This window comes from Hakea prostrata, chromosome 8 (genome assembly GCF_041222555.1).
Source record: "Hakea prostrata isolate BN-2017 chromosome 8, UWA_Hpros_2, whole genome shotgun sequence".
NCBI lineage: Eukaryota > Viridiplantae > Streptophyta > Magnoliopsida > Proteales > Proteaceae > Hakea > Hakea prostrata.
In genome coordinates this window covers 40,069,543-40,082,645 of record NC_142607.1, presented here as the reverse complement: position 1 = coordinate 40,082,645, position 13,103 = coordinate 40,069,543, and positions in this window count along the sequence as shown.

The window sequence follows — 13,103 nt, the reverse complement described above, 5'->3', positions numbered from 1 at the left end:
CAGCTTAAGAGGTATTTCTTTGATCTGCAAACCTGATCTCTGCTATTATAGAGCACGTCACTGCAGATGATCTTTTGGTTTTGACTAGTTTAGTTAAGATAGTTAAGATGGAGAGACATTGTTTACTTTGAAGAGGGGGTTGTTGGGGGGGTGGGAAAAGGGGAGGGGGGGGGTCAATCTCTTTTTTTTTTTTTTTTTTGTTGGTACTTTGAAGAGCGTTTGTAGGTTTATCTCCAGCAGGGGTTGATCTTTAGAAGAGTGAGATTTGCCTAGTTCAACACTCAGCTATACAAAACTCCCACCAAAAACGAAATTTCTAAAATTTGCTGAAAATTGCTTATTATTTGCAAACCAGCTAAATAGTGGTTAATATCACCGGATATTCTTCCGTTTGCAACCTTGCAATTCAAAGAAATGAAAAATCCAACCACATCCCCAATATTTGTTGATCTTCTGCAACTCAAACCCAAGCAAAAAATCTGAATTTGCAAACTTTACAACTCAAACCCAAGGCCCAAGCTGCAAAAAATCAAACTCTAGCAGTGAAATCTAGTTTTAGAAAATGGAAAATATGCCTTGAAATTTAAACCCTTCCATCTTCTGTTGTTCTTTTCTTCTCTCAGCACTGAAACCACTGTCTGAAATTGAAACCTTAAATCTTCGTCCAAAGAAGAGGTTGCATGACGGTCAAGATTTTGTAACTTGGGTATAAGAGGGTAACACCCATTATGGACAAAATGGTCATTTTAATTTTAAATTAACAGAATAAATAACGGATAATGTGCAACATTAGCTTTTGTTACGTGGGTGACCCCACTTAAATGGGGGAGACCGGAAGCCAGACGTAAGGTGGCTAGAGGCTCAGGGGGAAAAAGAATAAATTTTCTTGAATATGATATTATAAAGGTAAAACTTAACACCAGCTTCTTGGTTTCTCAGTGGTTGAGTTAGTAACAGCTAACCTGAAAACCAAGGCTCGAAGCTGGTAGAGAGGAAGAGAGAGAAGAAGAATTGAGGTATTCTAAAATACCTCTTTTTTTCTCTCCTTCTATGGCCAATTATTACTTCTTTTTTTATTTTTTTATTTTTAGAAAATTATTCCTTGTTTCAAGGTTAATGTTATTTATATTTATTTATTTATTTTCTTTGTCCAAATAATTGATTTTTTTATATTAGATTTATTAGGATTGGGTCAGAGAAAAGGACATGGCTAACCCATCTTGATCCGGTTCAATTAGGACAATTAGGACAAGTATTCAAGACTGATTGATTTTTGGAAAGCATAGCCTATCTCATCCCTATTGTAGCCCTAACACCAAGGTTAAAAGCATCTCACAATACAACACAAGACTAGCCAATATGTATCCATATTAGACACGACATATATGATACATCTCTCTATTGGGTTACGCTAACATATATTGATCAATACGATATGATACTCGATACAAAAAGATATGTCTCTTATAACATGACCAATATGATACTCACACTGATACTTTAAACTTTGCATTACATTGCTCATTAGTCACTCCCACTCAAAAAAGCGAAAAACATTCTGGGTGTCTCTCTCACCTTGTTAAAAAAAGTACTCAAGAAAGGTAGGGAGAAATTAATGGATGGTATCAGCATCGCCGACGAGAGGAAGTGAATCATATTCTTTTATGATATATAAAAAACAACACGTCATTGATAGGCAGCCGGCAGTGTAGGAACTTCAAGAGTTTAATACATATTTTCCTTCAATTGTAAAAGTCATCTCTCTACTATTTATGAATACTTTTAATTATAAATCTTCACAAAATTTGAAAGATATGCATTATGAATAAAATTTTAAAGGTCAGGATGACTAAAATATATGTTTCTAATAAATTGAATAATTCAGAAGGTGGCATTAATATTAGTAGATAACTTAAGGTAGTGTTGAATGGTTTAAAACGAAACCAACTATCTTGATATCTTGAATGGTTTGCATGTAGGTTCACAAATATAGTTATATGGATCCTCTTCATCAGAGCAGGCTTAAGGTCCATGGTAAAAGTTGCAGTGACTGACAAAGCTGATAGGATGAATCATATTACTTTTTTAATTTAGAATTAGTTGTAATAGAATTCCCTATGTACTAATCATGAGTCTTGCTTTGAAGAATACATGAAGCAAAGAATTTTCGATGGCAGAAAAATTATCTACAAAATACAATCTACACTATTCTTCACTTCACAATATGTGATTTCTCATGCTTGTAGCCAAAGTTTTCTCCCACAAAGGCAGGATATAACAAACTCTTAGGGACCTTGACCCCATAAATATACTTTGAACCTCCCCGGCAGGAAACAAACTCTAGGGAGCCTGACCCCATAAACCGGGGGCCCCAAATTTTTTTTTTTCCAGGCCCCCGGCGCGCGCTATACTTTCACCCTTGTATATACATAATACAATAAACCCCAAAAATCATTCCAAACTTACAAAAACCAACAGAAATAATGGGAACCAATTCTGTTTCCCAACAAATAAGCCCATCCTACAAAAGTCACATTTTAGATTGTTTTTCTTGTTTTTAAAAAAAAAAATAAAAAAACCCCTTTAACAAACATCACACCACCTGTTTTGTTGTTATTTAAGAACTTACTAAAATTATATTCCAAGATCATTACCAAATGCACCAAAGCTTCCTAATCTTGGACTTGAAAATTCTTCATGTATATGTGTTCCATCAAACTTGAAAACCAAATAATAATAATAACCATACTACTATATGAAAGTAAAACCTCAACTCAGTTATAGACAATCCTTCAGATACCCAAAATTAGGGGCGGAACCAAGATTCAAAAGGGGGGAAGCGAAGAATGAGAATTTGGATCACCTCTCCGTTGGGGGAGCACTAATGTTTTTTTTATCACACATATGATGTGGGCCCACGTAAGACCCACTAGGGGTCCCATCTATGAGTTATTTTATCATAATCAAATATAGGCTCACATATTTTTTGTGATTTCTTTTTACGTTTTGTAAACATAAATTTGGTGTCAGTGCATTAAAGCCTCCATTTTCGGGTGCTAGTATGATTTGCTTTTATAAATATCATCATCATCATATTAATCTGTATTTATGTATATAGAAAAACAAAATACAAAGAAGAGGGGAAAAAACACTATCTCCAAATCGCTAAAGCTTGTTGATTGTTGTTATTATTATTACTATCGTCATCATCATGATATTAATTTGTACTGATGTATATGGAAGACTAAGAAAAAAAGAAAAAAAAACACTATCTCCAAATTGCAAAAGCTTGTTGATTGTGTCAGCTTCTCTCTATTTGTAATTATTATTACTATCATCATAATCATCATATTAATCTGTATTGATATATCTTATTTCTTTGTGAGTTGATAAGTTATGATACTAATTAAGATTTTTTTAATTACAATCACCCAAAAAAATTAATATTTATTACATTTTAATCTAAATAAAATCTAATAAAATTTTGAGTTATGGGTTGCCATTTCATCTCAGGTTTAGTTAAGTATTCCTATTTTATCATGTTCTTTCTTGCTTCATTTCTGATAAAGATGTATTGGGGCAACTGTATTTGTAGGGTTAAGTGTTTGGTTCTTGTGTGTATAATTCCATTTCTAATATCCAATAAAGTTTGGTCCTTTTATTTAAACAAAAATAATGTATGTCATCCAGTATAAGATGTTCTTATATTGTGCAATAGACCACCAAAGGTTGGCTCATTTTGCGACAACCAACACCTCTTAGTGAAAAGGTTTTGGATTTGACTCTACTTGGTGAATTATGTAATAGACTCCCCTGCAATGCCCCCAACACATAAAAAGCTAGAAAAGAGAAGATCGGATTACTACTTTCTTAGGTTAAAGGACTAGGGGTGATAAAAGAAAATGAACCCCGAGCAACTGTGGAACGGAGAAATCACATTCAACAACAATGGGGTTAAAGTGGAAAGTTACCGTTAAATCAAAATATTAATTCAAAAGTTAAAATCAAGGTTAATTTGGACCTAACACTCCATCCCCTGAAGAACGTTTTTCCCTGAAATTTAGATTTTGGACAGTTTAAACCCTATTTAGGAAGTTACCTAGTGAACCAACTGTATTAACAAACTTTTTTTCTTTTCAATTTTATTATTATTATTATTATTATTATTATTATTATTATTTTTCTTGTGCATTACTCGTTGTTTGTGGAATTCCAAACACTTGGCTATACTTACTCGTTGTTTGTGGAATTCAAAAATCAAAATCAAGAAATTCAAGAATAAATACAAGAGTCCTTCCCCCAACTCAAGAACATTCGTTCCCGAGAACTCACTTCATTTCAAAATCCATCGCATTCTTTCTCTCTTTCTCCCAAGCCTTTTCCCTCAAAGAAAACCAGAAGACCTACATTCGCATTATTTTCCGGTTAATTTTTCTTTCTGAATTCAGTTCATAATATACTCTCATCGTTGTTCAGTCGTGCGCAAAGATGAATTCAATCGGAAACATTGATGGATCACGCCTTGAACTTTATGAAAATCAAGAAATGGTACGTAGTGTTGACTTTTTTTCTGTTTTGATTGGAATGAAGAAGGTATCTCAGGCCATTAATAGAGTCCATCATCAATTCGCTGATGGCAAGGGAAATTAGTATATCAATCCTTTTGGTCTCCAATTTCTGATCTAGTTTGAGCAATTCTCTTGGATATATATCACAGTCCGGCTGGCATAAAATCAAAATTGACTGACCATATACACTCACTAATTTATCAGCTCAGTCTTGTCTAAAGTGAATTTCGTCGTTCGTCACTTTCGTCGTCGTCGTCACTAGTTTTCTAATGTTTGTTCATCGTCTTTTCAATTTCTGTGCTTCAGTTTCTGTCTTTTGGTTTGATAACCATAACAACTACGTTAGCTTTTCTGTCTGAATGCATCCAAAACAACTCACAACAACCGCTTCTAGATGATCCTTCTAGATTAGAACAATCCTTCTGCTTCTAGTTACTTCGTTCTCTATTTCTACTTCTAGTTGAGAGAATCCTGAAGAAAGCATTTTCTTTCCAGCTGAAACAATATGTCGATAACTCTAGTAAACTCAAGTCATCGTTTGATAGCTATTTGGCTTCAATCTCCTCTCTACGAACAAAAAAATGGAAGATTTAGTTACGATTAGAAATAAACTTTTAGGATCTCACCAAGGGTAGGTTGTCTTCGGTCCCTCGGCAAGGGACACCTCGGCTATATGGTATAAGAAAATATTAGTGTTTCTTTCCCGTCTAATATATTGTTCTCTTCCGTTTGATTGGAATGAGAAGGATATCTGCCATTAATAGAGTCCGCGATGCATATGATAGTTGGTCTCCGCGACCGAGTTTGAGCAATTCTTTGGCCGGATATCACCGTCGTGGCATAAAATCAAAATCGACTGACCATATAGACTCACTAATTTATCAGCTCAGTCTTGTATAAAATGAATTTATAATTTCGATGCTTTCTGTGCTCAAAGAGAATTGCTAATGTTCGTCGTCATCATTAGTTTGCTCATGTTTGTTCGTCGTCTTTCAAATTTCTGTGCTTTATTGTTTTCCTCGTTAGTTTCTCTGTCATTTGGTTTGATAAATTTTTTATTAGTATCACACCAAGCTGAGGTAAAGAGATTATGATTGTTGTATTTCTTACATTGAGACTATGATTGTTAGCAAGTTTCCTTTTCGTGGTCAAATAAATTAGGATATGATGGTTGATAGTGGAATACTAGCACCTGACCTTCTTCCTTAACTACAATGTGCTGATGGGTTTCCTTGTCAACCCTATGAGTTAGATCTTGCATCACAATATCGGGTTGATCAACAACAATTACATTCCGCAGCAGAAACAGCAAATGGGGGAGTCACTGGATGATGACAAAGCCTTTTATGAGTGGTTAGAGAATGCACTACTAGAACCGCCAGCTACTCCGAATAGTAAAGAAGATGTGAAGGACTTATTGACACCTGACATGGACTTGGAAATGCAAGCATCTGTTGAGGCAGCTGCCCCCCTCAATGGGGAGATACCAGAACTCCCAATATTTTCTCACCATGAGAAACCAATGGAAGAGATAGAACTTCCATCAGGGTGCTACTTTGATCCCACCCCAAGAGATCTCCTTCTAGATTATCTGGGTAAAAAAGAAAGTGGCAAAAATATTCCTACAAACATGGTAAAAGATTTTGATGTCTACAGCGTTGAGCCATGGTTACTACTAGGTGCTTACTTGTGTCCATTTCCTGCTTCTCACCATTTAATTTTACAATGTCTTCCGAAAATTGATCCATATCATTACTTTAATCCAATTATGTGAAATAGATTGATTCTAACTTTTCATGTTTTTTTTTATTAACAGGGGCTGATTTACTGGTTAATGGGATGAAGAAGTCCCTTTATTTCTTTGTCACCTTGAGAAAAAGTTCACAAAAAGGGTCCAGATCAATTCGTGTTGTCACAAAACAAAATGGATTTTGGAGGTCCAAGACAGCTGATAAATGTGTCAAAGACAAACTATGAAATCAAAAGACAATAGGGTATTCAAAGCTATTGATGTATCATCAGTATGCAGATAGTACCAATCCCACATCTAAAGGACGCAAAATAACTGATTGGATAATGCACGAATATTGAAAAGAAAATGTAAGATTTTGCATTTTAATCTCATGCCGAGTAAATATAGATACAACATGTCTTTTTGGCTGACGTATCAAATTCTAACTAAATATGCATGTGATGTTGTGTAATAGGCTTCAAAAATGGTAGTTTGCAAGATTAAAAGAAGGAGAAAAGCTAGTTCTTCAAAATATGGCCTTGAATACTCTGATAGTTGATTATAAAAGTCATGATCCATCACCAACAGGGGTTGGTCCAAGTGGTAAGCAGCTTGGTCCCCTTAAGCAAGGTTCCGGTATCGAAACCTTGTGGATGCAAAAAATCCCCGGTGGGAGACTCACCCACCATAGCCAGGAGTGCGACTCGGTTCGAACACCGGATTAGTCAGGGCATAGCCTTGAAAACCAGGGTTGGCAACCCAAAACAAAAAGTCATGATCCATCAACCACCCTCATTGTGGAATTCCAAACACTTGGCTATACTTACTCGTTGTTTGTGTAATTCAAAAATCAAAATCAAGAAATTCAAGAATAAATACAAGAGTCCTTCCTCCATGAGAACTGGTTACCTCTATTGGGATCCCGGGCAAAGAGGTTAAGTCCTCATCAGGCATCTATGGCTGGGGTTTAATTTTTCTTTCTGAATTCAGTTCATAGTCGTGCGCAAAGATGAATTCAATCGGAAACATTGATGGATCACGCCTTGAACTTTATGAAAATCAAGAAATGGTACGTAGTGTTTCTTTTCTTCCGTTTTGATTGGAATGTAGAAGGTATCTCAAGCCATTAATAGAGTCCATAATCTCTTCGTTGACGGCAAGGGAAATTAGTATATCAATCATTTTGGTCTCCGATTTCTGATCTAATTTGAGCAATTCTTTTGGATATATATCACAGTCCGGTTGGCATAAAATCAAAATCGACTGACCATATACACTCACTAATTTATCAGCTCAGTCTTGTCTAAAATGAATTTTTAATTTCCGATGCTTTCTGTGCTCAAAGAAATTACTAATGTTCGTCGTTCGTCACTTTCGTCGTCATCGTCACTAGTTTTATAATGTTTGTTCGTCGTCTTTTCAATTTCTGTGTTTCAGTTTCTTTCTTTTGGTTTGATAACCATAACATCTACGTTAGCTTTTCTGTCTGAATGCATCCAAAACAACTCACAACAACTCGCTTTCTAGATGATCCTTCTAGATTAGAACAATCCTTCTACTTCTAGTTACTTCGTTCTCTATTTCTACTTCTAGTTGAGAGAATCCTGAAGAAAAGCATTTTCTTTCCAGCTGAAACAATATGTTGATAACTCTAGTAAACTAAAGTCATCGTTTGATAGCTATTTGGCTTCAATCTCCTCTCTACGAACCAAAAAATGGAAGATTTAGTTACGATTAGAAATAAACTTTTAGGATCTCACCAAGCTGTGGTAAGGTTGTCTTCGGTCCTCTCAGTTTCAAGGGACACTTGTTGGCTATATGGTATAAGAAAATATTAGTGTTTTTTTTTCTTCTATTTTGATATATTGTTCTCTTCCGTTTTAATTGGAATGTAGAAGGATATCTCAGGCCATTAATAGAGTCCAGTCCGATGCATATGATAGTTGGTCTCCGTTTTCTGACCGAGTTTGAGCAATTCTTTGAAACTGCTGAAACTGGATATCACCGTCCAGGTGGCATAAAATCAAAATCGACTGACCATATAGACTCACAAATTTATCAGCTTAGTCTTGTCTAAAATGAATTTATAATTTCCAATGCATTATGTGCTCAAAGAGAATTGCTAATGTTCGTTGTCGTCATTAGTTTGCTTATGTTTGTTCGTCGTCTTTCCAATTTCTGTCCTTCATTGTTTTTCATAAGTTAGTTTTCCTCGTTAGTTTCTCTGTCATTTGGTTTGATAAATTTTTTATTAGGATCACACCAAGCTGAGGTAAAGAGATTATGATTGTTGTATTTCTTACATTGAGATTATGATTGTTAACAAGTTTCCTTTTCGTGGTCAGATAAATTGGGATATGATGGTTGACAGTGGAATACTAGCACCTGACCTTCTTCCTTAACTACAATGTGCTGATGGGTTTCCTTGTCAACCCTATGAGTTAGATCTTGCATCACAATATCAGGTTGATCAACAACAATTACATTCCGCAACAGAACAGAAAATGGGGGAGTCACTGGATGATGACAAAGCCTTTTATGAGTGGTTAGAGAATGCACTACTAGAACCGCCAGCTACTCCGAATAGTAAAGAAGATGCGGATGACTTATTGACACCTGACATGGACTTGGAAATGCAAGCATCTGTTGAGGCAGCTGCCCCCCTCAATGGGGAAATACCAGAACTCCCAATATTTTCTCACCATGAGAAACCAATGGAAGAGATAGAACTTCCATCAGGGTGCTACTTTGATCCCACCCCAAGAGATCTCCTTCTAGATTATCTTGGTAATAAAGAAAGTGGCAAAAATATTCCTACAAACATGGTAAAAGATTTTGATGTATACAGCGTTGAGCCATGGTTACTACCAGGTGCGTATTTGTGTCCATTTCCTGCTTCTCACCATTTAATTTTACAATTTCTTCCGAAAATTGATCTATATCATTACTTTATCCAATTATGTGAAATAGACTGATTCTAACTTTTCATGTTTTTTTTTCTTCGTTAACTGGGGCTGATTTACTGGTTAATGGGATGAAGAAGTCCCTTTATTTCTTTGTCACCTTGAGAGAAAGTTCACAAAAAGTGTCCAGATCACTTCGTGCTATCACAAAACAAAATGGATTTTGGAGGTCAGCACAGCTGATAAATGTGTCAAAGACAAACTACGAAATCAGAAGACAATAGGGTATTCAAAGCAGTTGACATATCATCAGTATGCAGATAGTACCAATCCCACATCTAAAGGACGCAAAATAACTAATTGGATAATGCACGAATATTGGAAAGAAAAGGTAAGATTTTGCATTTTAATCTCATGCCGAGTAAATATAGATACAACATGTCTTTTTGGCTGACGTATCAAATTCTAACTCAATATGCATGTGATGTTGTGTAACAGGCTTAAAAAATGGCACTATGCGAGATTAAAAGAAGGAGAAAAGCTAGTTCTTCAAAATATGGCCTAGAATACTCTGATAGTTGATTATAAAAGTCATGATCCATCACCAATAGGGGTTGGTCCAAGTGGTAAGTAGCTTGGTCCGCTTAAGTAAGGTTCCAATATCGAAACCTTGTGGATGCAAAAAATCCCCGCTGTGAGACTCACCCACCACAGCCAGGTGTGCGACCCGGGTCGAACACCGGATTAGTCAGGGCATAGCCTTGGAAACCGGGGTTGGCAACCCAAAAAAAAAGTCATGATCCATCAACCACCCTCATTGTGGAATTCCAAACACTTGGCTATACTTACTCGTTGTTTGTGGAATTCAAAAATAAAAATTAAGAATCATTCTTACTCAAGAACTTTCGTTCCCGCGAACTCACTTTATTTATTTCAAAATCTATCGCATTCTTTCTCTCTTTCTCCCAAGCCTTCTCCCTCAAAGAAAACCAGAAGACCTACGTACGTTAGTGTTTCTTTTCTTCCGTTTTGATATATTGTTTTCTTCCATTTTCTTTTCTTCCGTTTTGATATATTGTTTTCTTCCATTTTGATTGGAATGTAGAAGGTATCTCAGGCCATTAACAGAGTCCATCATCTCTTCGCTGACGGCGAGGGAAATTAGTATATCAATCCTTTTGGTCTCTCGATTTCTGATATAGTTTGAGCAATTCTTTCATAGTTGGTCTCCGTTTCTGACCGAGTTTGAGCAATTCTTTTGGATATATATCACAGTCCGGCTAGCATAAAATTAAAATCGACTAACCATATACACTCACTAATTTATCAGCTCAGTCTTGTCTAAAATGAATTTCTAATTTCTATGCTTTCGGTTTTCCAAGAAATTGCTAATGTTCGTCATTCATCTCTTTCGTCGTCGTCGTCACTAGTTTTCTAATGTTTGTCGTCTTTTCAATTTTTGTGCTTCAGTTTCTGTCCTTTTGGTTTGATAACTTCGTATTAGGATTTCACCAAGCTGTGGTAAGATGAGGATGGGTAGACGAGGTTGTGATCCTTGGTTCGATTCATGACCCAAAACTAAGGATATAGTTTCAAGCTCGAACCGGGATGCTTGCTGGCTATGGTATAAGAAAATATTAGTGTTTCTTTTCTTCCGTTTTGATTGGAATGTAGAAGGATATCAGGCAATTAACAGAATCCAATCCGATGCATGATAGTTGGTCTCCGTTTTCTGACCGAGTTTGAGCAATTCTTTGAAACTGCTGAAATTGGATATCACCGTCCAGGTGGCATAAAATCAAAATCGACTGACCATATAGACTCACTAATTTATCAGCTAAGTCTTGTCTAAAATGAATTTATAATTTCCGATGCTTTCTGCGCTCAAAGAAATTGCTAATGTTCGTGGTTCGTCACTAGTTTGTTCGTCGTCTTTTCAATTTATGTGCTTCAGTTTCTTTGCCTTTTGGTTTGTTAACTTCGTATTAGAGTCGTCTTTTCAATTTCTATGCTTCAGTTTATTTGCCTTTTGGTTTGATAACTTCATATTAGGATCTCACCAAGCTGTGGTAAGGTTGCCCTAGATCCTCCCAGTTCCAAGCTCGAACTAGAATGCTTGCTATCTACATTGAGATTATGATTGTTGTATTTCTTCAATTGAGATTATGATTGTTAACAAGTTTTCTTTTCGTGGTCAGATAAATTGGGATGCGATGATTGCCAGAGGACCACTAGCACCTGACTTTTTTCCTGAACTACAGTGTGTTGATGGGTTTCCTTGTCAACCATATGAGTTAGTTGATCAACAACAATTACATTCCGCAGCAGAACAGAAAATGGGGGAGTCACTGGATGATGACAGAGCCTTTTATGAGTCATTAGAGAATGCACTACTGGAGCTGCCAGCTACTCCAAATAGTAAAGAAGATGCGGAGGACTTATTGACACCTGACATTGACTTGGAAATGCAAGCATCTGTTGAGGCAGCTGCCCCCCTCAATGAGGAAATACCAGAACTCCCAAATTTTTCTCACAATGAGAAACCAATGGAAGAGATAGAACTTCCACAAGGGTGCTACTTTAATCCCATCCCAAGAGATCTCCTTCTAGATTATCTAGGTAATAAAGAAAGTGGCAAAAATATTCCTACAAACATGGTAAAAGATTTTGATGTCTACAGCGTTGAGCCATGGTTACTACCAGGTGCATACTTTTGTCCATTTCCTGCTTCTAACCATTTAATTTTACAATTTCTTCCTAAAATTGATCCATATCATTACTTTAATCCAATTATGTGAAATAGACTGATTCTAACTTTTCATGTTTTTTTTTTGTTAATAGGGGTTGATTTACTGGTTAATGGGATGAAGAAGTCCCTTTATTTCTTTGTCATCCTGAGAAAAAGTTCACAAAAAGGTCAAGATCACTTCGTGCTGTTACAAAACAAAGTGGATTTTGGAGGTCCAGCACTGGTGATAAATGTGTCAAAGATAAACTACAAAATCAAAAGACAATAGGGTATACAAAGCAGTTGACATATCATCAGTATGCAGATAGTGCCAATCCCACATCTAAAGGACGCAAAATAATTGATTGGATAATGCACGAATATCGAAAAGAAAAGGTAAGATTTTGCATGTTTAATCTCATGCCAAGCAAATATAGATATAACATGTCTTTTTGGCTAACGTATCAGATTCTAACTAAATATACATGTGATGTTGTGTAACAGGCTTTTGAAATGGCAATTTGCGAGATTAAAATACGGAGAAAAGCTAGTTCTTCAAGATATGGCCTTGAATATTTTGATAGTTGATTATAAAAGTCATGATCCATCAACCACCCTCATTTTCTATGAAAATCTTGTACACAAATTCAAAAGAAATAAAGCAAAATAAACAACACTCTTCCCCGTGGATGTAGGTTGGTCACATCGACCAACCGAACCACGTAAAATCTTGTGTCTTTTGTCTCTTCTCTTTCTTTTTTCTTCTTCTTCTCCTTAGGTTCCAATGCACTACTTAAATTAAAATATTAACATTTCCTTAAAAATGCTACTTAGCCAAATTTAGGTTAATAGTCACGGCCTAGAATGGTGTGGATTATCATATTCTCCGAGCACCACTAATTTGAAATGTCAGCCCACAGGTGAAGGAGATCTTGGAGTGTTTTTTAATAAACGTGGCATATCATATGATTAGCCATGTTTTCATATATACAACCTTTAGGGTGAATGCCATTAGACCTAATGGATATATTGAAATCATACGTATTATCTATCTATGGTAAATTATTACATGTCTTTCTCGTGGGAGTTCTAATAAGGTTAGAACCTAAATCTTGGCCCTAGTACCTAATAAGGCGTAGCCAATACTAGGTATCACTTTGTGGTGAAACTGT